The sequence below is a fragment of the Periplaneta americana genome, chromosome 9 (assembly GCF_040183065.1).
Source record: "Periplaneta americana isolate PAMFEO1 chromosome 9, P.americana_PAMFEO1_priV1, whole genome shotgun sequence".
NCBI lineage: Eukaryota > Metazoa > Arthropoda > Insecta > Blattodea > Blattidae > Periplaneta > Periplaneta americana.
Window position 1 is genome coordinate 96,438,537 of NC_091125.1, and position 27,095 is coordinate 96,465,631.

The following is a 27,095-nucleotide window of genomic DNA, read 5'->3' on the forward strand; positions in this document are numbered from 1 at the left end:
ATATACTAGACTGTGGTACTAGCATGCTGGCATTCCATCCAGGCGACCCGGGTTCGATAACCGATCAGGTATGGGTGGAATTTGTTGTGGACAAAACAGACGTTACAGAAGGTTCTTCTCGGGGTATTGCCGTTTAACTCTTTCATTCTACCAACACTGTCCACCGTGCCTTACTTCAGATTAAACAAGATCCACAATAGTTTACTTGTATCTTGGACCTAAATTATAGACTATAGTAAGTTGCCTCAAGATCCACCGCTTTGGAGTAACGGTTGGCCTGCCTGACCGTGAAACGAGTGGTCCCGGGTTCAAATCCTGGCTGGGACATGTTACCTGGTTGATGTTTTCTCCGTGGTTTTCCCCTCAATCCATTAAGAGCAAATGCTGGATAGCTCTCGGTGTTGGACCCCGGAATCATTTCGCTAGTAATTGTCGCCTTCATTTTATTGAGACACTAGATAACCAAAGCAGTTGATAAAGCGTCGTAAAATAACCAATTAAAAAAGTTGCCTCAAAATTTAAAACAAATAGTAGTTGTTGTGTAATCATCTCTCCGAAGACAAGTCTAAACCTCACAATTTATTTATTTTATTTTTTATTTTATTGAGTTATTTTACGACGCTGTATCAACATCTCAGGTCTGAGTGAAATGAAGGTGATAATGCCGGTGAAATGAGTCCGGGGTCCAGTACCGAAAGTTACCCAGTATTTGCTCGTATTGGGTTGAAGGAAAACCCCAGAAAAACTCAACCAGGTAACTTGCCCCGACCGGGATACGAACCCGGGCCACCTGGTTTCGCGGCCAGACGCCCTGACCGTTACTCCACAGGTGTGGACCTCACAAGTGATATCAACATGGCATCACTTATGAGGCAACTAGGTCAGGAGATAATGGGGTATGGTGGTCAGTTCCTTTCCGCCTTTATTGCATACATCGCCGATTATCTACATTTTACACTAATCAGATTTCAGATGACTACAAACAATTGTTCTTCCTCTGACACATATCGTCAAGTGAGGTGTATTGCCTAATAATAGATGTAACTTACTTATCAGCCAGAACCTCAATAATAGGTAAAACAAATAGTAAAGCTTTTAAAACTAGAGTATGCACATGATTGGTAAAGCATTCTTTTTAATCAGTTGATAATTTTTTTTAATTCTATTCATGTAATATTAATATGTAATTTATTTTTAACAATGCACTACTCTATGTACTGCCTTTTTTTAAATCTTGATGTTATCAATTGCCTGTATCGTGCTTAAAGACAAATAAATGCTACTACTATCCCACTTTCCTCTCATTTCATCTGTCATCTCTAGTAGTAAAATAGATTGGAGTGATGTCTAGGTTCTAAAGGCTCTCAGTTCGGGTTCATCAGTACTCGATGGAACCTTACCTGCAGGTAAGGATGGTCCGCCTCTCAGCGTCGGATTCACGAAAGTCATTCTGGCCATCCGTCGGACTTAGGAAGTCATCGTATATAGGACGTACGTAACCGATACGTAGGTCAAACGTTTCGATCAATGACACGGTGCAAATAATTAAAAAATATTCACAGCGCAGTACGGTGTATGGCTCATATTCTTTATGTGGATTATGATTTCTGTGATTGTTTTTATACACATCGGGTTCTGTTTATAAGCGTTCGTTGCATCCGTAGCTTGTAACGAGTCCTATCAGCTCTGCCGGCGAGCTGTATCCGCTGTTGTACTGACATGCGATCATTCCGTACATTTAGAAACCGAAATTTCTTCGTTGTAGATGTGGGGGAAATTTCATGCCGATGTGAGCGCAGCATGTTGTGTGACGTCAGGCGCCGCCATTGTGCTTAGTCACGGGATCAGAAGAGCGTCAGGGTGCGCCTGACAGTGACAGACAGGCCGTCAGTCAGCAAATAACAAATGACGGCTTCTTACCGGCTTCTTCTATCGCTGCTGTTTGGGCACCCTGCACGCTATACAGTACGTTCCCAAAATTTGTCATTTGCTATGTATTAATTTCCAGTTCTTTGACCGTACGAAACAGGGTGTATATTTTTGTACTAGCTGGATAGAAAGTTCGGTGTTGATAAAAAAAAACGAGAGAAGGGAAAAATTTACTGAAATTTCTTTTAAAACGTGTTACCTATTTGCGATAAATTGTCAGCATGATCTCTAAGACAGTGTAGCAAAACTTTTATTGCCAGACCACATGAGCCGTACGTTGTTTTTGTATAACTCCCGCCAAGAGTTTTAAACCGGTCGGATTAGCTGGCCAGTGACATTTAGGGATTGCTCGTGGCCTTCCTCCTACTACCTGCAACCCTAAATGTCATTGGTCTGCTAATCCGACCGTTTCAAAACTCTCGGCGGGACGATTCCTTCTATACAAGGAACATACTACAGTTGAGTTACATTTCTTTATTGTAAAATTATTACTAAAACACTCCATAATGCTTTTACTTTAAATATACTGGTGACAACTGCAAGACGTTAAACAAACCTTGAATCTTTTTCCGTTATGTAATAAACAGTCTCAATTGATGGCGATAACACTTCATTTTCTAGTTCGTTCCAGATAGAGAAAATAAGTAGAGCGCTGCAACTTCTGTAATACAGAAAGTGTTCCGAAGTGACTAGAAATTAATGTGGCAATAGTGATGCAATTTTGGAATGAAGATATTACGAAGGACTATGCAGTGGGCGAAACAGTGATAGTGATAGTTTTCCGCGATGTTGTGAATAATTTTTAAAACTCTTGGGTTCGTGACTTTGTTGATCTGCACATAAATACCTACATTTCTTGTGTATAAAAGAAGTGATCCAGTATTAAATATCCTATAATATTTTTCGAATTTCCTGGTGTGTGTTTTAATGGATATTCTTTGTATCTTTTTGTCCCAAAAAGTACGAAAATTACTGATTTTATTAGTAACCTTTATGTCAGTTTGTCTGAGATGAAAAGAAACTGAAATTATGAATAAATTATTTTATCACTAAAACGTAATTCGGTATTTTAGTATGCCATTTTAATTCTGCGCTTATGATGGAAGACCGCGATGTCTCAGAGAGTGTTGCAGTGGCGTCACATACTTCGAAAATCACTGGCTTTACGCCTGACATAAATTCTTGTAAAGTAACTTCCGAGTTGCCCTTTAATGTCTAAAATTATTAACGATGTGAACATTGCCTTGCTAGTCATCATTCTTAAATATCATGCTATAATTGAAGGCAAAGGATTACGTCTTACGGATATGTGTTAGCAGTCATGAGGGCATTGGACACCTAGCTACTACATTTGATTACTACCTCAGCAAAGCAAGTTTTATTGACATTTAATGTAGCCTGTAGCAGCGACAACCAGATAGACGAACTTTGCATTCTGTTTTAATCTGCTTATGACAGGGACGCACTGTTTCCGAGAAATTTGGTACGACGAACTGTTTTTACTGGCTAACAAATAAATACGACATAATTAAGGACTGCATTTAGGACATTAGTGTTCTTTTCTTCCATTGTGCGACAGTCCATGAAGAATCAAAGCCTACCAGCCGATTGCTAGTCTCATGTTCATATGTCTCAGAGGTGAACGATCATCCAACTAAAACGGCGTAACGTGTGGTTAGCTCAATGATCCCCCAGCCATTATAGCTTTCTTTCGAAACCTGATTTCGTTACTCACAGTCGCTCTCCAAATTCATCACGATGCTAGGTGAACACCGGTCCCATACCTAGCCGAAATTTCTCGAGAAATGTTTTCCTTTGCGAAGAAGCGAACTATAGCTCATTTCGTATTGCTAGTATAAGGTGTAACGGAAATCCCAGCTTTAGGTCTACTCCTTTTCCAATAAAATCATGCTAAGAATTAATTGATTTTTATTGCCTTTGGCAGAGTTTGAATCGGCGGACCTCGAACCTATTGGGAAGCATGATCACCGAGCACTACAATCCTCAATTCATCGTGTTTTAAATACTCGTTTTATGTTAAATCCATGTACGCAGAACACTATTTATCATACTTAATAATTGGTTCCAGAAATATGTTAAAGAATACCACATAAATTCTCTTCTGATGGCGCTATTTTTAATGACTAAAATTCATAACCTAACGGACACTTTGGTTCGATACGTATCCAGTAACTGTTTCTCTTGCTTTTGAAAGACTGCAGTTTATTTTGTTGCTGCCTCTTTGAGGTTATGATTCAGTTTCACTAACTGTTAATAGCTAATAATTGACAAGGACTATGGTGACGATGCCCGGTGATCAGCGCCGTAGGAAACTAAGCTGTATTCTGTTCCTTCAAGTTACAGACATGCATTTCATATGTCAGCTTATAAATGCAAAGCAGACCAAAACTTTTGTATTGAAAAGGTTTGCCTAATTGTATAAGCTTATCAAACGATCAAAACTTAAGACAGTAATATAGCGATTGTGTATTCCATTCAGTTGATACATTTAAATACTCCTCCAATGTGTGCAACAAAGCCACCAATAAATTTGGGAGGTACTTGGCATCTTTGAGCGAATAAGGAGTTCTGTTGCGAAGTGTTGCCAGACATGCATTCAAGTTCATGGTAGTTATTTTGACTATTTCCTCTGAGCGATATAATTGATGTAATGAGACCCGTTTACATTGGATTTTTTTTTTTTTTTTTTTTAAGATCCTAAAGTAGTTCTCGTGTGTTATACGTCCTGTACAGAAACGGAAATAAAATTTGGAGCACTCTTATTGTGTAAATTTCGCTTACAACACACTGCGCATGCTCAGTTTTCCAAAGCCTAGTCCATACGGCATTATTTTGTCAGCAATTAAAATATGTAATTTTCTTCTATTCTTGTCACATTCTGAAAGATATTTGAAATGATGCGATGAAAAGTGATTTAATGTAGCATTATCAAGAATATCTCGAAATTTTATTTCTATATCTGTACATTCTGTATATCGAAAATATTCTTATGTTATTTCCTATGGGTAGATGGGTAGTTGATGGGACATGAAAATGACTAACTTTGATACTTGATTCAAATTATACTTACGTTTATTACATTAATAGTTTTGTATCTTTAGATCGTGCTATAGTTCCCATGTGTTATAATACACCCTGCATTTCGGAAATATTTTAAATCCTGAATGTTTCCCTGAAGTATTTCCCATATTTATGAGACATTCTATATATCGAAAATATTTTGTTTTGTATTACTGAAGAAAATAGGTAAAATATGTCCGAAATATCAATCAATAGAATATTAAAGCCTAGAATGAAGTTTTCCCCTTTATAATTTCCGCAGTTTGTAACTCCACTCGTTATTATATCAAATAAATATCAGCGTAGTTTTTTTGAAAATAAATGTACAAATAATATAGCCCGAACGACTTTTATTAGTGTCGTTTAAAATCCTTGAGATGTCTATAATTTCTACCATTCACTCCCATTAGTAGCCTACATAAAGCGAACATTATGTTGTGAAGATCATATATATCGGCATTTTGTTCGCCCCTGCTGGTAGTTATGTCCATTTCGATGCGATTGGCGTCCCCGTCCCCCCTTGAGGATCCATGTCTTGTGACGTCATCCACAATAAATAGAAATTCATAGCGGCCACGTCCAGCAGACAGATGGCGCTATCGCCCTCAAATGGCTTCATATTTGTTTTATGAGCGCTCGAAGTTCTACGCGTTGAGGGAAGTTCCTACCATTTATGCAACCCCCCTGACACAAATGACATTGCTGTAGCTGTCCCCACATCCCATTGTGCCTAGAGATCTGAGAACAAGTCCCAATTCCAAACCAAATTGCCTCATATTCGTTACACAAATTCGAGGGATAGCTTATACAGGGTGCTTCACGAATTCCTCATGTAGGCCAGTATTCCAGTACTTAGGTTTTCAGCTTGTCTGACAAACTCCACTCAAATTAGGGAGATAGCTTATCAAGAGCGTTCCATGAATCCCATACAAATTCTAGAATGCAGGAAGTTATTGAATTCCGTAGAATTTCGGGGATAATCGCATATAGCATGTTCTGAAAATCTGGCAGAAATTGTGGGGTTTTGTCCTTTTAAATTTGAGAATTGATATATATGGTATATTTCGCGAATACCTCACAAATGACAGCGATAGCATGTTTAGCGAATGCCACACAAATTCGAATGATAGCTATAGCTGTTTCCGAAATTTTCATTTTATGAGTAGCGTGTTAAGTATGTTTCACGAATTTACACTTATTCAAAGTGCAGAATTTTAACGAGTTCCGTACAAATTGCAGGCACAATTTACACTCAGATGAAATGGCTATGGCATGTCATATATTTAAAGAAGTTTATACAAATCCACTAGTACTCTGTATAGTGTGTTCCAAGAATTTCCACACAAATGAAGTGCGCTAGTTATATGACATGTTCCTGGAATTTCATAGAAACTTTATAGCTGATATGTAAATAGTTTACCTATTCCGCAGTTCGAGTACGGATCCTTCGAATCGTTTATATACGTGGTGTCCCGTAAATCTATGCAAATTCAAAGTATGACGTAGTCTATTAATTCCAAACAAATTCGACGGCATGTGCTTGTTTTACGCATTAAGGCTATATAAAAGTTTCAGAACTACCACGTGATGAAGTTCCATAAATTATATTAGATCGAGACTTAGCATGTTAAGGATATCTCATTAATGACAAGAAAATTCTAAGCTGAATGTATAGCATATTTACAACTTTCAGTCTTTTAATATCTTGCACTTGACAATGTACAGCAAAGAGAGTTGGTTTTTCTGTACAGTTTTTGACTTTTATCATAGACTATATTTCTTTCTCATAGTATTTTACATTTCCTCAAGGAATTGTGGCGATATTGCAAAATTGATACACAGGCCTATATCCGTAAATTTATGGCCAATAGAAGATTATCTGATCCAGATAAAATGAAAGCATCTCGTACAAACATACATTTATTTATGACCGTAAAATGAAAAGGAAAATGGCCTTCTCTTTTTAAATCTGAAGTAAGGATAAAGTCCTACATGTAACAAGAACGTCTGCATCGTTTTGAACCTGATTGTTTATTATTCGTAGCAAGTTTTCCTGCATTCTACACAGCTAAGGCTCCGTGAAATTCTGCGCCCCCAGATCGCCTCTTATTTTCAGGGAAATTGACTCGTTAGAAGCTTCTTCATAGCGCAGGGGGTTGAGAAAACATCGCTGCGTTTGCTGTAGGGTCCGGAACAAACATGAATCTGTTGCCCGGGCAACGAGGCTCTGTCTTCTTTTCGCTACACCAGGTGTTTTCCCGACTATCTACTCATCTTATTCTTGCATGTTGGGTTTTATTGGTAAACAAACTGCATCTCCTAGTCAAAACTAGAGAGTGAGGGGTGAACAGTGAATATAATTTTATAGGTACCCGTTGGATTACTGGCAAATATACACTGGACACGATAGATCCTACTGTACGTTCGAGCTTCACTCATTGTATTATTTTCCAAACGAGGGAAAAAATCCTTCAATATAATTAGGAGAAGATAGATACTCTCTTATAGTATTAGCTACGGAAGCTATTACAGGAGCAGAATTGTTAGGATCTAAAATTAAGATCTATGTGTGATCGTATGTGAAGGTTGTGTAAGAAAACATAGACTTCTTAAGGGTAGCAAGGCGTTATAAATGATAAGTTCGTTTTTACATTTTATATATTTATAGTGTGCATTAGCTTTAGAACCGATTGATATTATATTATATTATATTATATTATATTATATTATATTATATTATATTATATTATATTATATTATATTATATTATATTATATTATATCATATATCATACCATATCATATTATACAGTGCGATCGATAAGTCTCTCCGCAGTTCTTTTAGTTCTAGTAACCCTAGAATACAACCCTGTAGAAAGTTGGCACTCTCCCATTCATTCTGGTTTGACAACCTCACACCCCCAGTCCATCATATGCTTAGGGGCCAGTGCTGCCACTTGAATTCTCTACCAAATACACTTGACGTCTCTGCCTAGTGGATTCTCGGCTACACAAGCACTGCGGAGAGACTTGTCGATCGCACTGTATTATTTATATATCATGCATATTTCGTCATTGTGTCATCCAGTCTGCTCTCAAAAATGCTGAAAGTTGGAATTTGTAAAACAGTTATATTACCGGTTGTTCTGTATATTTGTGAAACTTGGACTGTAACTTTGAGAGAGGAACAGAGGTTAAGAGTGTTCGAGAATAAGGTGCTTAGGAAAATATTTGGGGCTAAGAGAGATGAAGTTACAGGAGAATGGAGACAGTTAACACAACGCAGAACAGGAACATTAAATCCAGACGTTTGAGATTGGCAGGGCATGTAGCCCGTATGGGCGAATCAAAAAATGCATATAGAGTGTTAGTTGGGAAGTCGGAGGGAAAAAGGCCTTTGGAAAGGACAAGACGTAGGAGAGATGGGAGGATAATATTAAAATTTATTTGATGGAGGTGGGATATGATGGTAGGGACTGGATTAATCTTGCTCAGGAGAGGGACCTATGGTGGAGTTTATATGAGGACGGCAATGAACCTCCGGGTTCCTTAAAAGGCTTAAGTAAATAAGTTTGAAAGAAAGATAAAGGTATCCCCTATGTACTGCATCAAGGCATTTGAGATGTATGGAGGGAGAGCTCCAATCTTTCTTGACTTCGGCACTGGAATGATGTGATCTGGTCGTCATCATGCTCCGACCGCCTTTAACTTTCGAGAAATACTCGATAATCGATTTAATAGGAGGATGAGTCAACTTCCGGGTCGTTCTGGAAGTTTTGGCAACGAGAATATTCGTCACCACTCGGGATTGAACCCAGAACATTTTGAATAATAGTTTAAGGAAATAAACTGTAAACTGTTATATAGCACAGCATGATAAAAGAAGTGTATTGTTGCGAAACTCGGAAAAAGAATAATGAGAAATTGTGCGTTGTAGGTAATCTTCGGATACAATATTTTTTTGGACCCAGTTTCATTTCCCATAACGTTCGTGTATATATCCTCTCATTTCATCTGTCAACTTCGACCGTGGTCAGCGGCCATACAGCTTTTATAGATTCACCTCAACTTGACGGCCGGATACAAACTGCTCCAGAATACATTATTTTCTCTACCCATGGTTAAAACATACGAAACCTGACACCAACTGTCAAAATTTGTTTCTAAGAAATATCGTTAGGACGGAAGTGGTCAGGTTATTGATACTCTTTATAGTGTGTCGCCAACTTTAAGTCTATGATGTTAGAACTGCTAGGAAGATCCTTCACTTACCCACCTACTAGCAAATAGCTGTATATTTTTTCCACGACAGTGAAGAAGACAATATTATCCAGAAATTTGACATAGTATCTTCTCAGTGAAAAGACATTCATTCATTCATAGTGTTCTTCCCAAGGGCAGGTCTTTCACTGCAAACCCAGCATTATCCAGTATCTCCTATTTTCTGCCTTCCTCTTCATCTCCGATATGAGCCATATATCTTAATATCGTCTATCATCTGATATCTTCTTCTGCCCCGAATTCTTCTCCCATTCACCATTCCTCCCAGTGCATCCTTCAGAAGGCAATTTCTTCTCAACCAGTGACCCAACCAATTCCTTTTCCTCTTTCTGATCAGTTTCAGCATCATTCTTTCTTCACCCACTCTTTCCAACACAGATTCGTTTCTTATTCTGTTTGTCCACTTCACACGATCCATCCTTCTCCATATCCACATTTGAAATGCTTCGTGTGAATGATGCATAGTACAGTTACTTTCTGAAACACCATTTACAACCAGCGGTGCGCCGTAAACGTCCAAATCTCCTGAATTCTCATCCTATTGTACTACATGATGGTGTTCGCTCTCACATAGTTTCCCCTGTGGTTAATTTACTTCACAGATGTAACTGAAACGTCCTGGAGCATCCTCCATACTCTCCAGATACGAGTCCATGTGATTTTGACTTTTTCCCGAAAATGGAATTACCACTTAGAGGAGTTCGCTTTAGAACCAGACAGGCAATTATAGCACCAGTAGAGCAGTCTGTTCGAAGATTAGTACAAGACGCTGTGGATGGCATCCGTCTCCCTGAGGTGTGGAGGCGGGTTCTTCATGTTGGAGGAGATTACTTCTGAGCACTGCAACAATGTCATTGTTCCAAAAATACTTTTTTTGTTGTTAATTCAAATGTTGCCACTAATTGAATTACCCATGTATATGCGGAGATTTTTTTGTCATCTCATTATAATTTTATGGTATATGAATGGCCTTTTCTGTTAAAAATGGACTTCAAAGAAAGAATTATCAATTAGTTTTCAACTGCAGAATTTATTCATCGTCGATATTCATCATGGGCAAAAACTGGTCAACCAATTTTTCCTAGGATACCCTGTCGGGTTCTTGTAGCCTACGTACCATAAAACTACAACATAAAACCCACAGCTTTACTTCCCTTCCGGAAAAAGCCACGGTAAGGGTTTCATCGCCTTTTAAAATCCATCATCCTTGGCCAGGTTTGAACCCGGTTGAGGTAGCCAAATTGGTGAAATGATCGCTTGGACTTCTTTCACCATCCAGCGTTTGCAATCCAATCGGCGTCCTCATCCTGCTATCAACAGCAGTAGTCTGTTTAGTGAAACAAAGTAAAAGTGCTTAGATCTCTGAAACTGACAGTATATCACCAAGATAAAGCAGAATGTACGACTTTATCTCACATTACCCAACCATGTACATGTACACTGACTAATTTCGAGGGAAAAATTGTTCCGGGGCCGGTTATCGAACCCGGGTCTTTGGTTAAACGTACCAACGCTCTACCAACTGAGCTACGCAGGACCTCTACCAGACACCTATCCAATTTTTCCCTCTATATCCACAGACCTCAAAGTGGGCTGACAACGTCAAGCAACCAATATTGAATGCACACAAACTCTGTGTGACTTAAATTGTGGCTTTCTGTTTCTGCAAATCGAGCTTTCAGGTATAACTCCCTGGTGTCTGGTAGAGTTCCTGGGTAGCTCAGTTGATAGAGCGTTGGTACGTTTAACCAAAGGTCCTGGGTTCGATACCCGGCCCCGGAACAATTTTTCCCTCGAAATTATTCAAATCAACTTTACAGAGAGTTATACCTGAAAGCTCGATTTGCATGTTCACTGACGTTCAAAGGTATTTGACCAACGATTTTATGATCGTGTAAGCAAATTTTTCAACCACGGGTGAAGTCACCACCAAAGAAACGAAAAATTGACAAACTTTGATGGAGTTACGCTATTTCTCAATAGGTGGCACCATTATTGGGAGCCGTTAAAAAGTGTCAGAGAAAATGATTTTGTAGATTAAGCGTAAATTATTCTTCTAATGGACAATATCAGCGGTTTCTAGCCAAATTCAGTGTTATTTTGCATTCAGTAGGATGAAAAATTGAATTCTATAATATGGGCATGTTTATTTACGATTGACAACAGTGACTTTTATCTTCGCCATCTATTCATAGAAGTAATAACTATATATATATGTATATATATATATATAATATTTATTTATTTATTTATTTATTTGTCATCAACTTTTATATTAGTTATGGTGTACCACAACTTATGTATACGGGTTTCACCATAACTTTCTATTAATATAACTACAATTAGCATGCAATCTCGACAGCCTACTCATCTACTCTCGCTATTAACTTAACTCCAAAACAGTCAATTTCTTCTTAATGATCTCTTACATGTCCACCATCTGTTCGTTACACACACGTTCCTTTCAGCATTCTAATCTTGCTGACTAAATTTGTACGTAATTCCGTTTTTCTACATTACATCTAACTGGTAACACTTCACCCGGTTATAATCATTGGGATCTTTTTTTCTCTCCCTAATACACGTCATTATAATCTTATTAAATCTTGACATGAGTATCTAGTTCACTTTAGTTGATCATTCATTTCTTAACCACAATCAACACTCAGAAAAAAAAAAAACATAGAGAATTGTAAAAACTATCACTAAGATCATCTATCATAACTTCACTACTTCACTTTCGGAGATTTACTTCTTTACAATAAGCTTCAATCGGTAACTATATTTATTAACTAGCCACTTCTTAATTTCCCAACTTTTTTTTTCTTTTTAACTTCCTACCTGATCTCTATATCTATGATCCCCTAAACACATTTTCATCACACTAAAACACGATTTACGACATTAAATCACCAAACTTCCTGTTGTAATTTCATTCAGACCATTTATTTATTTTTTACCGCTCATGCACCAACTTCTAAGATTATAACTTTTTTGGCCCTTAAATGTACCCGTCAACGATAAAATACTGCCTTGTGGTGACGAAATCACTATCTCTTTACCCATCATACTTTTCGCATCCTTACGTCTTCTCTGAACGCTAACCGCACCTTCTCTTGATCTCCTGTAAAGCACACCTGATTCCGCTTCTTGTCTTCTTCTATTCATGGAAGTAATAACTAAATAATCCACATTTACACGAGCAAATTATCGATCATAATCGATTAGTAAGGTCAGATACCTTTGAACGTCAGTATGTTTATGAAAAAGTGTGCAATAACTATGAAGCTAAGTTCCGCGAAACGAAGCCTGGTAAACATCTCTATTATTCACCAGGGAATTATTGATTTATACTCGTTGAAAGTTTTATTAAATAGACTCCAGTTATTACATTATAAACTGTACTTTATTTAGAGATATAATTTTGTTCCTGTCTACCATGTCGGCAACATCAATCATCTCTTGAGCTTCGCACTTACCTTCCGTGACCCTCTTTCAGAGTTGCCAATTCCTAGCACTTAACATGGGAATGCATCTTATTGATGTCTGTAGTGTCAAATTTCCACGGCGGAGACCCAAGTTCAAATCCCGACGAACTAACGTGGAATTTAAGGTACAGGAAAACTTGTTTATAGAAGTTTTACTGGTTTAGTGTCCACCGCGAGCAGTAGGCCTATACAGTGGTGCCAAAAAGTTAAGAAATATTCAAATGAATAATATTTTCTTCGATATTAAAGTCTACATTAAACAAATGTAATATATCCTCAAGAGTAGTTTAAACTGTGTTTAATTTAAATTGCTTGAAATTTAATTCTTGCTTTCTGAACCGTGCTCCTTATTTAACACTAACTTGAAGGTAGATTAGTTTAAAATATTGACCTTGAGTTTCTGAACTTAAACCATTTATTTGATATCCGTGTACTTGTGATTTAATTGTTCATCACTGAAATTATATGTTAATGTGTTTTAATAAATAATTCATTGTATCTGATTTTGTATTTGTATAATATTAGTTATATTCATATCATTGCATTATGATGATGCAAGACAAATCACGTAGTTCGATTTCGTGACTTGAAGGCATTTGATTGGTTTTAAATTAATAGAATTTAATAAAAGTAAAAAAGAAAGGAAGCGAAAGGGCTTAAAAATTTTCAGGAAGAGGAATGCAAATTAATTTAGAACTAGTAAAGAAGAGAAAAGAGATTATAGACAAAAAAAAACTGATTTAGTCATAGCAAGAGAGACATAGAAACAGCTTGTTGAAAAGTTCAATAAAAATAATATACTACTCAGGAACATGTGACAACATGAAAAAACAAGTAAAAAGAAGTTGAGTGAAGAATAAAGTACATTTTAGGAACTGTTAGTGACCAAACCCGCCCCCACGTATTACGATAGAGGATTGGGAATTAAAATATTATTGGGGTTGTATGTGGACGTAGCCTAAACCTATTAAAAACTCATTTTCGTTCCATTCTTGGCATAAAAGTTCTTGTTCTGGGTAAAATTCTTACATCTTAATCTTTAGTTGTGTTAAATATCTCCATGAATTCCTTCATCACTCATAATTACTAGCAATATTTTTCTTCAATAAACCGTTTGCTTTTAGGTTATTGTAAGAAGTTTAACCATTTTGTATAGTTCAAACTATCAAATTTGATCCTTTAAACTGAACTAGTGTTTAAACTAGGAAAGGCAGCTAAACTGCACTTGAGAATACAGTGTTTAGTTTAAACTTAAAACACGTTAAAGATAGTTTAAACTAAGCGTACTGTTGAGAAAATGGTCCTAAATGTACTATATAGCCTATGTATATACGAAGGGTTGTTAGTAGGGCTAAGTTGTTAACCTAATATTGAAAAAATTATTGTAACATATTTTTATTTACTAAAATTAATCACCTTTAACTGTATACACTTAGCACAACGGCCATAAAGCAATTTTGAGCCTTAAAAACTGTTTGTATTGGTCTGAAAATCACTCTTCCACATTAGCCTATTTATTACTGCTTTCCTGGAAGTAATGGTGAACGGGAGAATAGTTCGGGCAGAAGAAGATATCAGATGATAGACGACATTAAGATATATTGATCATATGAGGAGACAAAGAGGAAGGCAGAAAATAGGAAAGACTGGAGATTGCTAGGTTTGCAGTGAAAGACCTAAATGAAAATATCTTGCCTTTAATTTTTGTATAGTTTCGGAAATAGTTCATAGTTCGAAGGAGCTAAATCTGGAAAATTTAGGGTATGATATAGCAGAACTCTAGTTCTTCAAAGACAACTTCGTGGATTTTGTGCAACGCAATTAGAGACTAGTGCAGGCTTGAAAGAAGAGCACACATTTTGCAATTTTACCACGTCGTTTGTCCCACAATTTTTTCCCGAAGTTTAGTTGATGTAATACGGTCCTGTCACAGGTGCTTAAGGTACTTAGTCTGCAATTTCTAATAACTTACATTTTTTAATACTTGCATATGTACCGTTTTCTTAGAAAACCTTTGAGGTAGTTGGATATTGTTAGTTTTTATTGAATAGATTTACTTGCAAAAGAATTGAGAAATGTTCTCCCGTTTGTTTTTTACATTAGAAAGAAAAGCGATTAGTAATCTAAAACAGTTTTTTAATAAAATTAAAGATTTTATAAAAACAATTAAAGAAGAGAAATGTGGAAAAGTCTCTGCATAATACGAGTATGTTATAATTTGTGTTCTCTTATTAAGCAGAAATAATTTCAGGTTTCTTCAGTTTCCATAAAAAAGATACAAATACGAATTTAAAAAATGGGCCGAGTCTTGGTAACAGTACTCCTCAATGTAGGCAACAAGCTTCGCATACATTTAGGCGCTCTTGTTTACTGCACATGCGCAATGCATTGTACCTGCAACTTAGTAAAATTAGGTGTCCCAAATTTTGTTTCTGGGCTGTACATATGCATAGTAATGCACGATTTAAAAAAAGTAAATAAGAATAAAATATTGGATGCATAAAAAAGTCTGAAAAAAAAACACAGATCATTACCACAAAATTACAAATTAGTATACAAAATTTCGTAGCTTAAGTGCAACACATTAGAAGACATTAATGGTTTTCTGAAACCTTGCATTTTGAGCTACATCCCCCCTTAAGTCAGGGGTTCTTAATGTATGAGTCTCAACCCAAACTGTGTCGCCGTAAAATCCCGAAAAAAAAAATAAAAACAAAAAAAATTATCAAGGTTATTATTTAAAACACGTTTTCAGTACTACGTTCGTACGATCAGTAGTGAAAGAACTATAGTGTCTGTCTCTATTTAATAATAATAATAATAATAATAATAATAATAATAATCGTAATCATAATAATAATTCATTTCTACATTTATTTATGACGATATTATTACATTGACAATGTTAAGTTCAAAATAGACCCATTGGTCGCGCAAGTTTATCACCTAGTTGACTTTTGGTCTTGGTCAAGAAAGGTAGTCTGCCATAAATATTCCGTCTTTGACCTAAAACACTGATGCGAGGATCTTTTGCCTGTCGATTTTTTAACGAGAAATTCCTTAGGGCGGAGAGACTCAGAGTGTTTCCATTCTATTGTTTCTGCATCGTAATGATGCATCCATGTTTCGTCCATAGTTGCAAAATGACGAAAAGTGATTTGCAAATTGTTACTGTGAGTCGTTTTGAACAGCGTTCGGGAATTTTGGGATAAATTTAACACATAATTCTGTGATACCCAAATCAAGATGTATGGTGTGAAATAGAAGTTCATTGGAAATTTTCAAAGTATTAAATTTGATATGCTTTTGAACCATGTTGGTCAGTCCTCGAAAATCATGTTATACGCGGCATCGATATTTTCAGGAGTGGTCATAGAAACAAGTATTCCAATACGGTTTTTATATTTGATCTCCTTACTTCCTCTCTTAAACTGTGCAATCCAATTTTTTATGATGGCTTACGAAGAATAATGATCCATCAATGTATATAATATCCGCATAAATTTCTTTTGTCGGAAAACCCTTTCGGAATGCATACTTTTTCACCGACCGATACGGTAGACCTACTTTAGTTTACAATTTATTACCAGGGATTAATTTTTAACTTCCTTTTCTTTTCACTGAAGTTAATAAAGTTGTCCATTCTCCTATTTACTCCAACATAGCATCAATTTTAGCCTTTCTGAAGTCCCATGTAAGTACAGTGAACTCTCCTAAGTTCGACTGAACAAAATAGAAAGTTCAGTCCAGTAAGGGTAGTGGGTGTGGCAGGTGAAATGAATACAAATTCTAATTGGTTATCCATCAACGAATACAGTACTGTACTTGCATTTCCTGCCCGCCCCGAGACACGTGTATGCACTTCTAGTACCACAGTGGGTTTCGACAGTTCCGTCTCACAAACGGCACAATTCTCAAATAGAGAAAGAAGAGTTCATTAATTTAAAATCAGTGATTAAATATGGATTTTCTAATCAATAAAGTATTCTGTTTTCCTTCAATAAGCGTATCACCACAAGACACAGAATCAATTCCCATTCAAATGGCAAACCCATTTCTTAGTGCCCATATAGGGGCGTGTCTAATTCTCCTACGCAAGCAGTCGAACTTGTTTTCTGTCGATCTTAAGAGCTTCCACTGTATGAAGGTCTAACCGTTTTCAATTTTAGCAGGATCCACATTATTTTGGTCTAAGAAGGATGAAACGGAAGACTTTGTGGAAATTTGAGAAATGGGAAGCAAACCTAGATATGCGAACGCTACACAAATAGAGAACGAGGCGAACCGGTTTCGTCGAGCAGCGGCCCACGGTTTGTATACCGCTCGTTTGTATAATGATGCGTGACACAGGATGCCACTTAAAGGGATATTCAATCTTGATCAGATTGATTTTTAATCACGCCGGATAGATGAACTGCTCACGTGACGTCTTTATCGACCGGTCCGAATCTCAGCGCTGAGCAATCTGATGGCATCACGGTGTTCCGAATTTCACCGATGGAGTCACTGATGCTCCACCGGTGCCATCAGCTTGCAGAGGTGGTGGCAGTCTCCATCAGCCGCCATCAGTGAATCTGATTGGTTCTTGTATAGGGCGGGAATTAGCAGACGGATGACATCGTGCACTGTTGTGTCATGGCGGTGTGTTCTGCTTTAGTTCTGCTGTATGAGCACAACGTAAAAACAATATGTTAATGGCTTATGAGCGAACATGTCAACGGACCAGTTATTACTACCGGTTCAAGAAATAAATTGTTTATGCTCTCTTTTCTTTGAACGAGATGGCAGTACGGAAATTTCACAAAATTTTGCTAGCGTAGCACAGGCAATAACTAGTACAGTCGCCATGACAGCCATCGATCCTTCCAGCAGTTTTGTTCCTATTTCGCTGCAGCGTGACGTCATTGTTGTCCACCGGTTCGGTGAGATTCGGAATACGCTGAACGCGATGCTCAGCTGTTTGTCCCGCAGGAGTTCTTTTACATGCCAGTAAATCTACTGACATGAGCCTGTCTCATTTAAACACTCTTAAATACCATCGACCTGGCCCGGGATCGAACCCGCAACCTCGAGCATAGAAGGCCAACGCTATATCAACTGCGCCGACCAGACCGACTGATGATGATAATGATGATGACAATGAAAGATAAAGTTTCTATAAATTTTGTCTCTTCTCATAGTTAATAGGAAATAATAATAATAATAATAATAATAATAATAATAATAATAATAATGATAAATATATTAAGCACGAAGTACCGAAGATATAAATATAAAAGTTTAGAATCAAAAAATGAGATAGGCCTATAGTGCCTCCAACGTAAGATCCGCTCTTACATAAATATCCATTACTCCCCGTACGTGTTCGATTAACCTTATTACAATTTGTTGCAGCTTATTGATTTCAAATATATTTTTCGCATTCATAAGCTTCTGTTAGCGATATGTAATACTATATCCAAATAAAAAATTGACAGCACATATATGGTAAAGGTTGGTAATATTGTGATACGAGTAGGGGAGAGTCGGGTAGTATCGGACAGTGCGTTTCTTTCATCTACCACCATATGGTAGTACCTGAATGACATGGTTACGTTTTTCTATGCGACATCACAGAAACGTAGCCATGTCAATCAGGTACTATTATCGTGTGGTAGATGAAAGAAACTCACTGTCCGATATTACCCGATGTCCGATACTACCCGACTCTCCCCTACTATTGTGATAGTTTTTTTATGTATTGCAATTTTACTGAGCGAGAGAAGGACCGATTTTGTGTAGAAACTTGTCCACGAACATACCCTTAATACGTTGACGCAAAAAACCGATCTTCCTCTCGCTCAGTAAATTGCAATAAATTCTAAAAAAAGAACTATCACAATATTACCAACCTTTGCTCTAGTATTAAAGAACATATTATCTTAGCTGTTATAAACGTGTACAATTATTGTAAATTTGTTTAACAAACATAATATTATTCGCCACCATATCTACTATACTATACCACAACAAATTTTTGTTTGCCAATAACACAGTTCATTTTTATAAACAATTTCACATTATATGCAAAATTCATTAAGATACATGGATCGTATGCTGAGACTCAGAGGAAGGCGAAAAAAGGAAATATTGGAGAATGCTGGGTTTTGAGCGAAAGACCTGCCCTTGGGCACAAAACTGTGAATTAATTAATACTCGTATATATATAGTTTCGTCTAGTCCTGTGATTTTTAATGAACAGTGCTTCCTTGTCACGTTTTTTTTTTTTTAGGGTACAGTATTTAGCTTCCCCTCCCCCATTCTCATTTCACCATGCTTCATTATCGCCATATCACCATTTCACAATTTCTGATTGAGTTCTGCATCCAGAGAGTTTCCCAGTCTCAGAACATCTCCCTTAGCTATGGGATAAGTCTGTACAACCACATCACTGCAGCCAGGTGGTTTCATTGAGAATGGGTGACGGATAATGCACCCACTCGTGTAATGGTGGCCCTCGGATCCGCGCTCCCCGGTGTGGGAACCGCACATGATTTAAATCGCAGTTGCTGTTTATGGAAGTGTCATGGCTGCCAAGTCCGATATCGCCGCGGGATACATCCATCCACTCGCTGGATCAGTCAATCATACCTCCCCCGTTTTCCTGAGACGCGGGCAACGGGAGCTCAAAAATATCGAACATCACATACTAGCAGAGCTGGTTATCCGTTAGCCACGTTACTAACACAAAATAATTTCATCGTTTGAAACAACGAATTGTTTTAATGTCGTCCCGGTAACTTTCATTACACCTCTGAAACCCACTAAACTACTGAGCTGCTGTTAAAAATACTCGTTTGAGCGCCCAGTTAATAGGAAAATTTACCTTGTCTGTATAGTGTGTTTGCCGGAATCGATGCATAACAGATAGGTGAAATATCTTGTTCCATCCCGTGAATGAACAATAAATGAGTGTACATATGAATGAATAAGCAAACGGAAAATAGAAGATTGGAGAAATTAAAAAATTTACATTTTGTACCTATGTATGTATTTATTTAGGGGAGAGTCGGGTAGTATCGGACATCGGGTAGTATCGGACAGTGCGTTTCTTTCATCTACCACCATATGGTAGTACCTGAATGACATGGTTACGTTTCTCTATGCGATATCACAGAAACGTAACCCTGTCAATCAGGTACTATCATCGTGTGGTAGATGAAATTGCCCGATATTACCCGATGTCCGATACTACCCGACTCTCGCCTACACTGCAAATGGACAAACACCCGGTGGCAATGGTAACTTGCAAGGAAAGCTCACCAAGTGATAATGGATTTTCACAACGATTTTCCCCCATACGTTCCAATTGTGATAAAGAAACCTCCCTATAAATTTCTACATCCGGAGAAGACCAAGTCTTCGAGATATGAATTTTCAAAATAATCGCTTGACACTCATATAAGTTTCATATCTCCCTTGCCATCGTTAAGAAGAAAATGTTTAAGGCCCCAAATTTCAAATTTATTTATTTAGTACACAAGGTTCAGACTACATTAGGCATTGCAGCCCGAAAGAGCAGAAGCTCGTCCTCGATCGCAGTTCAGTATAGTTATATAAAATTGAAGAGTGTTCATTCAGCATAATAATATTAATATAGGTCTGTAGTAAAATACAGACCATGTAATAACATATACAAATGTAGAAAGTACAAAGTACACGGATATTACATTACACTTTTAAACTCATATAGCTTAAGAAAAGACAATATAATTAAATAATTAATCTAATTTGTTTCCTAAATCTATGTGTGTTCAGTGTACTTAGTTCAGGGTAAGCTCTAATTAATGCATTATATATTTGGGTCCAAAATTTCTGCTGTATTTATGCATTGCCCTCAAAATCAGGGAAGCTTATGAAGACTCACCTCTTCAAGCGGTTTCAAGAAGTAGCCTATACTTCCCATCTGTCAGCGATCATAGCATACTTTTGGTAGACTCGTGGATCAGTTACCGAGGTAGACAGACTATAGAAAGAATAACTCCTGAAGGTAAAACGGTTAAAGTGTTAACAATCCCAAAGCACACAACTCCGATTGTTCAGCCTCTTAACGTTTATGGCTTTAGGTCTGAGAACAATTTCATTCGGAAGTTCTCTGATAGTGTTTTGTTACTTGGCACGAATTTTATACTGCATCAGAGAGATAATTTGATAAAATTACAATCCTTAATGCATAATCAGTTTTCATCTCCTAGATACGTAAATATGTTTAAATATGGCTGGTATAAAGTCGGTTACTTTAACAACAAAGCTGATAAATTCGTTTGTGCGACATCGTGCGTATTTGCTTGGTTTCCGCACAAAACCAACCCGCGGTAAGTCTAAAATTCCACATTCAGTATTCCCAACCTACCACACTTAACAATTTCCCTCTTCTTACCGCTTAAGTGACATATTGATTTTACTGCTTGAGGCTTTTAACATATTATTTTTAGAGACGTTCAATATAGTAATAATTATAAATTGGAAACTTACCACTACAATTTCACCTAAATTGCACTGTTAATTATTGTTTTTAAATATTTGCAAAAATTAAGTAAACTCTGCAACTCCACTAAAGTTACTGCATTTCATGATGCATGTAACATTAAGGAAGCCGTTTGTTTTAAGTTCGCATTTATAGACTGGGGAAAAAAAAAGACAATCGTATATCACGGCCTGCTGGAGTATAGTAAACACAGAAAACATTTTAAAGCAACAATGTTGAAGATAGATATTTTTGTTTTCCAAAATTGCCGACATTGAACAGAAATCAAGATGGAGATTTCATTGCAACTAATTAGAAATTCCTCTTTCAGGAATGTAATAAACGATCTTCGCACAAAATAATGTACGATACACGAGCGGTATGTTTTCTTTCAATTATCGAAAATTAAAAAAGCTCAACTACGTTTCGCTTTTTCAAACTTTTCCTCGAACATGAAAACTTCAACATACCGCTCTTGTAACGCATATTACTATTCTTCTGTAGAATTCTGTTTTCCCATTGATGTACAGAATACTCTTAAGCTGACTGGGAGAAGCTTATTTTTCTGAAATTTCGTGATGCAGAGTTCCACTGTGTTTTGAGCATTTTACAATGATTTCCACTACTGTGACCAGTACAGTGAATAATTTTCAGGTATGCTTACATTTCCTCATCATTTCTTCATGCACTATTCTACAGTCAATTTCGTGAATATTATGTCAGCCTATTTGGTATGTCATTTTCATAACATAATATTTAAGCAGATTTTGACAGTACGGTATGCAGCTAGATGAGATTTATTTCCTGATATGTCTAGCACATAGCACTGTTTGCATTAGCTGTTATAGCTCTGGATTGAAGAATTTGAAAAAATCATATCTCGAAAACTAGACTTTCTGCTGAAATTATACGTTTCTCGCGCAAATGGTGGATCTCCATCGCAATACGACTTGCTTGTAGGCTGTTGAGCAGCTTAAAAATGGCATCATATGCACAGAGATATAGATGAGGAGGCGAGACCTGGCATGTGAACTTGGCGATAGAGAAAAGAATGAGCAATCAGAGAGAGAATTTGTTTCACGATTGTTAATATTATACGATTCTACCGACACGAAAGTTCATCTCGGGCCAAAACCTATCTTCCTCTCCATACCCATTGGTGATATAGCCACGGCACATGATGAGGTCACAGGACAGGTCTTGCCTCCTCTACTATATCTATTTAACAAACGTCACTTTCATAATTAATAGTAATGAAGCGCTTTTGGGTGATTGAATATAGAAAGGCTTGAAAGTAAGCGTTAGTGGTCCATTTCGGAGAATATTACTCGTCAACGTACGCATGTAAGATTCAGGTACTGAAACTCTGGTCCCATGTGTGCTAATCCATTGATGTATTGCAGTCCCACATTTGTTAGCGTAGCTTGCAAAGTACTGTTTCATAAATGTGCTACCGTTGTGTTGTGTTCCGATGTTATACATTTCTTAAAACTGTATGTCTCTTTCCCTAAATAAATTCTCTATTACGCATTATTAAGAACTTTCCGTCAGTATTCTACCCACTTCAGAAATTCGAACGTCCGCAGATTTTAGAAATTAATATTTACCGGATTTTGTAAATCATGACATTACTGTGTCTGAAAGTTATTTTCTATGTTACACCGGGAATTTTCTTTGGTTACCAAGTCCTGACTGAAAAGTTTTAATAATCAATACTTGTGGCTTTTAGTCATTTCCCGTCTCCCGAGCAGTGTGCCTCAGGGTATAAATCCGAACGAGACAGAAAATGACCACGATGTCTTTATTTACATGGAAACTCCAGCTTTGTGTGTTTTGAAATAAAGGATATAGCCTATGACGGGGGTGGTGGGCTCTGGTATGTTTAATTCCATCTTATTACCGTTGCTAGGTAACGCCAGTCAATAAATAAATACGGCTGAAATATGATATTCAACCTGCCACAGGTAAGTAAATACTGCAGAGAAAGAGTGTAGCAAAACTGTCGTCATCTTCGTAGCAGTAATGTGGTTTTAACTTTTGACTGCGATAGAGTAAGTTCAAACTCCGGTAACTTTAATATAAACATTGTTGTCACTATCTTAATTTAGACTAAGGCCGTGTAAACCTATTTATTAATCTTGCTCAATGTGTGTAGAGTGCGCCATGAAGTTGGTTGAAACATTTCGGGATAAGTTCATGAAAACTTGTACATGTTATAAAAAATTTACGATGGGTTGAAATACTTGATTAGTATGTTTCTTGTCATTTGGTTCACCATATTTATATGCTGAATTTTAAATATTATATACGTGACGGAAGAAAAATATAATTTGGACTTTTACCATTTCAGCTGAAATATACGAAAACTGACAGCGTTTCAAAGCTTGCATCTTCCTTCGTTTTTAGGTAAACAAAAGGGTGTGAAGCTAAATCTACGTTGCTCACGAACGACTGACAACAGAAGGCGGAATATTATAAGTAAAAGAACAAAGATTATGGCCTATGTGGAGATTTCAAGACAGATTTATACAGGGTGAGTTTTAAGTCCACCGACGAACTTCAAGGGTGATTCCTGACTGAAAATGAAGCACAAAAGTTCATATCACCTTGTGTCCGGAAATGCATAGTTTCCACGGTAGACAGCACTGACGACATCGTCTCATAATTTGCACTTTGCAGTGTGCGTTTTGTGTGTTGCAGATAGTGTGATTTAAGCAACGTAGAAGCATAATGGTCCGGTATTCATTCCAGGAACAAGCAAAGATGGTGTTCGTGTATGGCCAAGCAGGTAGTGTTGTGGGTAGTACTGTCTGTCAGGGTACCTGCCTAGGTACATCAATGCTCCCTCTCGACCGTTTCCACCTGCTTGGTCATACACGAACGCCATCTCGGATTGTTACTGGGATGAATACCGGACCAGTGTGCTTCTACGTTGCTTAAATCACACTATCTGCAACACACAAAACGCACACTGCAAGTTATGAGAGAATGTCGTCAGTGCCATCTACCGTGGGAACTATACAGTCCCGAACACAAGATGATATGAACTTTTTTGCTCCATTTTCAGTCAGGAATTACGCCCAGAAGTTTGTCGGTGGACTTAATTAAAACTCACCCTATGTAGGAACTGAAAGAGTAACATAAAGCAGAAAAGATGTTTGAGAATAGGATAAGGGTAGCCTACGTAGGTCTAACGTCGGTTCAGAAAAACCAAGGCTTCACATTAAAATGTAAGGCGTGAAGAAACGCGTGAAAGAGTGCTCAGTCACTGCACTGCCACTCAACGGCTTAATGGAGATTTAATTGCGGAGAACAGGAGTTATTCAGTTATAGGTTTCGTCCGAACTTCATTAATTTCGTATTACATAATGGTAGGTTTGGACTGAACTACACTTGCGGTGACTCAGTGGTTAGACCTCCAGCCTGTCACACAGGCGGCCCAGGTTTGAGTTGGTCAGTCCTGGAATTTTTCATACATCGAATCTTAGCGCAATCAGTTGGTATGACTTAGGACTGTGTAAGCTGGAGGAATAGCTCAATAGACCAGGGATGGTCTTTGCGTCGCTTGAATCCACGAGATACCAAATAAAAATGAGTGACTGCACTCGCTGATGGGGTTTTATGAACAGATCATATGGATCGATTTGGAGGATGGAGGTATTTTTGCTGTTTATTTTGTGGTCGTTCTTGTGCGTTCTTTTCGTTCTATTTTTTTTTTTCACCAGAAGGCGAAGTAGACATAACATTTCAAGTAGTGCAAGTTCTTCTATTCCTCGCCAGAAATATGAAAAGTCCAAGCTGTATCTCTACTGATTAAATCTCCATTGCTTTCTTCCTCACTAAAGCTAATAATAATAAGCATGGTGCAATTAAGACAAATTTAGTTTACAAGGTAATGGGGTTTTCCCCAAGTGTCAAGTATTAGCATATCCGGCTGAAATTCAGCATGGTTTCCTTCTGAAGAGAAGTTAAGCCTTGAATCCAATGTCATTAAATTTAGAGTACATAATATAATTCTGACCATGATTGATAGAATCTGTCGTTTCTCACCCCACAAGTTCCGTGCTTTGCGGAGAAATATCTCCAGGGTCCAATATCGAGATTGAGACTGCAGCTATCTCTGCGACAGAAGGTCTCGGGAGACTGCAGAATCGTGTGACGGACAACGCAGGACACCAAAAATAAACTGGGTCGTAGTACTCCTTGAAAATACCGCAGTTTTTAAGAGAGCTGAAAGGAGACGACTAGTATAAATTATTATATTAATTTATTAAGGGAAGTACTAAATAAAAATTTCACACGAATATGAATTATTGTAGTTTGTAGCCTAATATAGCCGTTTTATGTATATTTGAACTTGTTCCGAAAGGTTCGTTGAACTTCATCGGACATTTTATGCATTTAAATTCGGAAGCGATACGCCACATAGTATCACTTCTATACTACACCTAACATAACTTTAAATTGTGTGTTATATTTTAATTATTGACATTTGACAATATATGCAACCAGGATTTCCTAGCATATACTTATATTTCATTCCATAATGTCGACAGAAGAAATAAACATTGCGGGCAGATGGTGTAAGAAGTATAACTGCTATTCAACCAATGGCAGATGTCTCATTCCACGCTTGTCTTGAAGTTGTGCGATCTTAAGCGTTCTACCACCGCCCAACTTCAAGATGAGCATGGAATGAGACCTCTGCCATTGATTGAATAGCATTTATACTTCACTCACCCTCTTCCGACAATGTTTACTTATCCTGTTAGACGTCATGGAACGAAATATAGTTTTAGTTCAACTCGCACGTAGCGCCCATATTAAAATGGCTAACAAGTTTGGAACTGAGTTCGTCTCTGCAAATATACTTGTTTAAAGGGTTAGGTACAACTTACAGCAGTAAAATTTTGGAAATATTCAACATTTTTTTCCTCCATTACTGTACCGTGTAAAATAATGAAAATTATTATGTGTACCTAACACTGTCCTTTTCTGCTATATGAAAAAAATATTTTTAGGATTTAATTTTATTTATTTATTTATTTATTTTTCAAAATTCAGTTCACTGTGCAGTGATGAAGCGTTTCCCACATAACTCAAAAACTTTCTAACATTCTGTGATGAAATTTTTTGTGTATATCTATACATGTTATATCTACAATATGATGCAAGATCACTTCTTTACCTTTGATAGATTGATAAAAAATAAATCAATTTTAAAAATGATCAAATATCAGTATTTTCATTAAAAACAAAATAAAAAATATATTATTTATTAAGAAATATAGTTGAAAGAGCACGATATTGTAAACACGAGCTTGAGCAATTAAATAAAAAAAGAGAGAACATGAAAAAGTAAACAAGTTTATGAGTTATGAGGGGAACGCTTCATCACTGCACAGTAAACTGCCACCATTTTGAATTTTGAAAAGAAAAGTATAAATATTTTTTTGAAATAGTAAAAATATTTATTTCATATAGCAGAAGAACAGTGTTCTACACATAGCAATTTTCATTATTGTACAAGATAGAGTAATGGAGGAAAAAAATATTGAGTATTTCCAAACATTTTACTGCTGTAAGCTGTACCTAACCCCTTAAGCTTAGTTTTTATAGACTTAATAATTAAAATAAGTAAATAATAATAATAAAACTAAGTATACTGTTATGAGTGATTAAAATGTAATTCAGTTTTAATATTAAGCTATTCAATAAGTTATGATACATACGCATATTATTTCCAAGCTTACAGTCTGAAATTCTTGCGAGAAGACTTCGGTTCCCATTTTTATTTCTTTTCTCGCGTTG

General features: G+C 36.9%; 1 protein-coding gene across 11 annotated transcripts in view; it reads left to right on the top strand.

Annotated features, from left to right (window-relative positions):
• LOC138706305 (atypical protein kinase C-like) overlaps positions 1 to 27,095 on the top strand; it is a 789,643-nt gene that overhangs the window by 547,638 nt on the left and 214,910 nt on the right. The window lies entirely within an intron of this gene.